Raw genomic sequence first — 5,858 nt, forward strand, 5'->3', positions numbered from 1 at the left:
TAGGTACACCCTGAAGCCCAGCTGTCGTACACACAGTTAGGTACACCCTGAAGCCCAGCTGTCGTACACACAGTTAGGTACACCCTGAAGCCCAGTTGTCGTACACACAGTTAGGTGTATGCCCAGCTGTCGTACACACAGTTAGGTGTATGCCCAGCTGTCGTACACACAGTTAGGTGTATGCCCAGCTGTCATACACACAGTTAGGTGTATGCCCAGCTGTCGTACACACAGTTAGGTGTATGCCCATCTGTCGTACACACAGTTAGGTGTATGCCCAGCTGTCGTACACACAGTTAGGTGTATGCCCAGCTGTTGTACACACAGTTAGGTGTATAGTTCTGTTGCTGCCGCTCGTACTTTTGGTAGTAATGGCATTAAGCCTAGAACCTCTAATGCAAAGCAAATACTCTGTCACTGAGCTGTACCCCAACCTTTTCTGACTCTTTCCCTTTTTCCTTTTCTCCTTATCATCCTCCTCGCCCCACTCCTTCTTATTCCGTTCTTCCTTTTCAAACATTCTATAGCCCAGACTGTTTGAGAATTCACTGAGTAGACCAGGCCAACCCCAAACTTGCAGCAACTTTTCTACCTCAGTCTCCCAAGTGCTGGGATCATAGCTGTGAGCCACCACATGCAGCTAGCACATAGAGAGGTGGATCTATGGTTAAGATCACTTGTCGCTGTTGTAGAGGACCCAGGTTTGGTTCCCAACACCCACATGGTGACTTGCAACCATCCCTTACTTCTACATCTTCAACTGAAGGCTGCTAGGAGAAGACTGACTTACTTCAGTTCCAGGGAGTCCTCAAACACCCTCTTCTGAGCTGTGTGGGGTCTAGGAAAGCATGGTGTACACACACACACACACACACACACACACACACACACACACACACACACACTCTCACACTCACTCAGGTGAAATACTCATAATTTTTTTTTAACCTAAAAAAAAAAAACACTTCTTGAAGTCAAAGGGAAAAGACATATTGTTGCTTAGTTTCTTCAGATTTCTTATCTTGGGCTACTTTGTGGATTCTTCTTTCTTCCACCCTTTCAGCCCACTAAAACTAGGCAAGAGAGAAAGAAGGATGGAGGGAAAAGGGGGCAGCATTATTGTTAGATCATTTCCTGCTGACTAAGGGTATTAAGCTCTTTGGGGCAAGTTTGATACTTGCTGGCAGGTAACCTAATTTCTTCTTTGCTCACAACTACTTAACAAACCGTGACCAACAGTAACAACAGCAACTAATCAACAACAAGCCACCAGCCTTGTCTCTCAGGGCCCTAGCATTCTATATACCCTACATTTTTTATTGGATGTTTTATCTATTTACATTTCAAAAGGCTATATAAAATGTCCCCAGAATTCCCAATGCTACACAGTTGCAGAAATGATTTTCCACTAGCAAAAGCAAGCTCCTGCTAGACATGAGGCAAATCACTGACACAGGGTTGCTACCCGCCTCAATGGTTTGTGTTCCTGAACAAAGTGCATGCACACACACACACACACACACACACACACACACACACAAACTTTAATATGCCTTAAGCAGCACAATAGCTGGGCGATTGCCTACCTTCCATGATGCTAGAATCTACCTCCCACTGATAATTCCGAGTTACTCCTTAGTAATTCCTATGTTATATCTTGGCTGCTCTTAATTCCAATTAGTCAGCTGCCTGGGCCACATTTTCTTGGCCCAGAGCCTGGGTTGCTCTCCTTGCTTCTTTATCCCATGGTGGCCTCTCTCTCTTCTCCCTTCACACTCTCATAAGGCATGGTGCATCTCCTCTTTCTCCCCCTCCTGGTCCCAAGCCCAGGAATCCTAAAATCCCACCTCTGTCTTTCCTCCCCAGCTATTGGCTGCTGGCATCTTTATTTACCAATCAGAAACCACTGGGGGACAGAGGGCGGGTTCCCAGAAGGTGTGTGCAGACCCTCTTCTGCAAACAGTTTTGGGGGAACATAATTAGCATTCATAATACAAGTAGCAGCTACAGCTCTCTGCTCAAGACAGCTCTTGGGTTTCCCAACCAAAGTCAGAAAACCTGTTAAAACAATTCTTGGGGTTTCCTCTGACGAAAGTCTGAAAACATGCTAGAAAAACAGTCTTGGGTTTTCAGAATAAAGTCAGAAAGCCTGCTAGAAAAATTCAAAAGAGCTATGTTAGCATTCTAAGTAGCTTTCTGGGTTTCCAACCAAAGCCAGAAAACATACTAGGAAAAAAAAAAAAAGGGCTTTCTGACCAAAGTCAGAAAACCTACCAAATTCAAAAAAGAACTGCAGTAGCTCTCCAGACAGCTCATCTTTTGCAGACCAAAACCCAGTCTTTCATTTGCATATCAATTCAGTCATTTGCTCTAAGGTTCCCTTTTGATTATCCCAGGAATCAGCATTTTATGACCTCAGCCCCTTGATTCTTATAAAAAGATAGCCAGCACTTTTTTTTAAAAAAAAATGTAGCAAATGAATTCAGAGATCTGCCTGCCTTTGTAAACATAAACAATAAACTTAGCTGGGTAGGATTTTGCCCTGAGATTCCCACTCCCTAAAACTCTTTATCTCTGTTCTTAAATATCTTTCTGATGACCTGGCTCTTTAGTGCAGCCTCTTCTCTTTTAAGTCCATGATGTCCCGCATATAACTCGTATTGCATTCTTATATTTTGCATAGTTGGGAAATTCTGTAAAGGACAGCTCTTAACACTGATTTATGTATTCTTGAACTCATGTTTTCAGAGTTCTTTCCCACAGCCTGAAGGGTTGTCCTAAAGGTCTCAGCATCACAGAGACGTATTCTGGCTTCCCAGAATTGTGTTGTCTCTGATTATTTTGAAGTCATTAACCTTGGCAGAGAGGACATTCCCCTGAAGGAGGAACATAAAGTAAAATACATACATTATTATATAAACAAGCCTTATGTCTACACTCAATGGAGGCATATGCCTTATATCAACATTGATGGAGGCCCATGCTCTGCTGGCCCTGCTCCAGGGGTGACAATGGTGTCATGCCATTCTGCCCACAGCCATGCAGGACTCTGCTAGTGGCACTCTCTTCTTGCTGCCTGCTGATCCCAATATAGACCTTCAGATACCTGTTCAGCACTATGTCTGCATGCTTCCCACTATGACAATAATGGACTAAGCCTCTCAACTGTAAGCCAGCCCCAACTAAATGTTTTCTTTTATAAGACTTGCCATGGTCATGGTATGTCTTCACACTCTTAAGATAAAAGCTGGTACCAGGAGTGGGATAGTGCTATGATAGAATTTTAGTATATAGCCTAGAGATGGTTCTTGTGATATTTTGAAGAATGGAAGAATGTGGCTGTTTTCTGCCCTTGTCCAAAAAAAAAAAAATCTGCCTGAGGCCAAATTGAGCAGTTGTAGATTAACAGCTTTGGCAGAGATTTCAAAACAGCCTAGTGTTGACTATGCTGTACAATTATTAGTGACCAGGCTTATGTATAGCTATAATAAAAAAGGAGCAAGCTTAGCAAGGGAAAAAAAAATGTGTATTTTGAGAATAAAAGGGGCACCAGGAAGTGTAAACAGATAAGGAAAAGCCCTGTGCTAATTGGAATAAAGGGAGTGGTGACCCTACCCTGCTAAGCTTCTTACTAGTGAAAAAGAATTTTTTTAAAAAAAGTGAAAAGGGGGGGGGCTGGCAAGATGGCTCAGCAGGTAAGAGCACTGTCTGTCCTTCCAAAGGTCTTGAGTTCAAATCCCAGCAACCACATGGTGGCTCACAACCATCCATAATGAGATCTGACGTCCTTCTGGTGTGTCTGAAGACAGCTACAGTGTACTTATATACACTGTAAAAGAAAAAAAGAAAAGAAAAAAAGTGAAAAAGAATTAAAGAAAAACTTAGGGCTGGTCATGGTGGCACACACCTTTTATTCCAGCACTTCAGAGGCAGAGTCAGGGGGAATATGAGTTTGAGGCCATTCTGGTTTACAGATAGAGTTCCCGGACAGCCAAGCTTAGACAGTAAAGGAAACCACCAAAAATAGAAAGCTGGTGGAAATGTATTTGAATGAGGGAAACATGTTCCAGTCCCAGAAGAACCTGGCTGCAGCTTCAGCCACCTGGTACTGCCTTTAGAATCAAGGATATAAGAAAAGGGTTAGGGAATTTCCCTCTGTGACTAAGGAAAGCTGCTGAGACCCAGCATGTGACAAGGGTGTCCGTGCATGGAGGTTCAGAGAGGCCATTTCATGAAGCTGTGAAGGTGAAGCTTGGATTGTCTTGGAGACCCCAAGAGGTTAGAGATGCCAGAGTTATGCAATACCTGCCGAGGAAAGCTGCTAACAGGGGGTGGAACTAGCCCAAGAGAGAGAAATATACTGCAGTCAATAAGGATGAAAGGAGCTGGAGATCTGAAGGGCGCTTTGACATCCGGCATGGAGATGCAGAGTTTGCTCAGCTGGATTTCATTTTTGTTTGGTCCAGTGTTTATCACTATGCTCCCTTTCCTCCCTTTTGGAATGATAATGTATATCTTGTGCCATTGTATGTAGGAAGTGTGTGATTTGGTTTTTATTTTGATTTTATAGGGGGTTACAACGGAGAGATTGCCGTGAGTCTCAGAAGAGACAGGACTTTTAAACATGGTTGAGCCTTGTAGACATGGGATTTTTGAAGTGGGGATGAATGACTTTTGCATTATGATATGGCTTCAAGCTTGTGGGGGCCCAGGGATAGAATGTGGTGGTTCATAGTCTCATAGGGAGTGGTACTACTGGGAGGTATGGCCTTGTTGGAATAGGTTTGGCGTCCATGGAGGAAGTGTGTTACTGAGAGCAGGCTTGAGGTTTCAGAAGCCCAGGACCGGCCCAGTGGCTCTCTCTGCTGCTGCTGATCCAGGCGTAGAGACCCAGCCTCCCTTCCAGCACCATGCTGCCCATCATGATGATAAAGATTAAACTGCTAAACAGTAAGCTAGCTTTAGTTAAGTGCTTTCCTTTATAAGTGTCTATGGTCACGGTGTCTCGTCACAGCAATAAAATGCTGAGAGTGGTCTGGACATTGTGACTTTTGATCAGAGTTGGGGGAAGAGAACATAAGCATGCATACCCCTTTAAGAGTTTTAAAACAAAGATGAAGAACTATTTAAAACCCTTTTAATCATTTGGTTCTTAAATAGACAAAGCCTTTGGTAGTATCAACTGAAAACTGTACTACCTGAGCATTTCGTTATTGTCTCTTTATGTTCAAGGTGCTAATCAAGCATGGTGCTTGACCTGATTGTAGAACTGAAGTTTGTCAGCAGTTTATGATTCCTTAGGCCTGCCTTGAAGCTTGTCAGGTCTGATTTAGGCTGTGTGGCAGCTCTGTCTTAGCACATCAGTGAATGCAGCATATCTCTGCCAGGTTCATTGTTCTCTTAGGGTGGCATGTTCCTGGGGCAAGAAAGAGGAACACCTCTCTGCTTGTATATAGTTTCTGAATAGTTTGGGGAGAGTATAATTCTATAAGGAGGGAAAAAAATGACTTTTCTCAGCCACCAGAACAAACCATTTTCCCCACGCATAAAAGAAATCCCAGCTGTGTTGGCCACATGTCAGCCTCTTTGTCATGCTTCTGGGTTTCTTAGTGGTAAAGAAGGAAAATAGCCTCAAGCTGACTCCTATGTAAAATAGAACTTAGTTTTCCCATCCTTTGTATCTGTATTTATGACTGCCATTATGGGAAGACAAGATAGGTACCGCTCATCCTGACCCAGCCAGTCTCTGGCAGTGACACCTGAAAACAGAGGCCAGGTTTGGGGTAGTCATGCTCTTTGCTTCCAACCTAGTTGTTTCTGGTATCTTTCCCTCCCTCCCTCCCTCCCTCCCTCCCTCC

At 43.7% G+C, this 5,858-nt stretch overlaps 1 protein-coding gene and 1 non-coding gene across 5 annotated transcripts in view; one reads left to right on the plus strand and one right to left on the minus strand.

The window, feature by feature from the left end:
* Positions 1-5,858, plus strand: part of Unc13b (unc-13 homolog B) — a 200,862-nt gene that overhangs the window by 136,014 nt on the left and 58,990 nt on the right. The window lies entirely within an intron of this gene.
* On the minus strand, positions 2,122-2,182 carry LOC115063025. The gene has a single exon (XR_003842907.1). It is a non-coding gene; the product is annotated as a U7 small nuclear RNA (small nuclear RNA).

This window comes from Mus pahari, chromosome 22, assembly GCF_900095145.1.
Source record: "Mus pahari chromosome 22, PAHARI_EIJ_v1.1, whole genome shotgun sequence".
Classification (NCBI taxonomy): domain Eukaryota; kingdom Metazoa; phylum Chordata; class Mammalia; order Rodentia; family Muridae; genus Mus; species Mus pahari.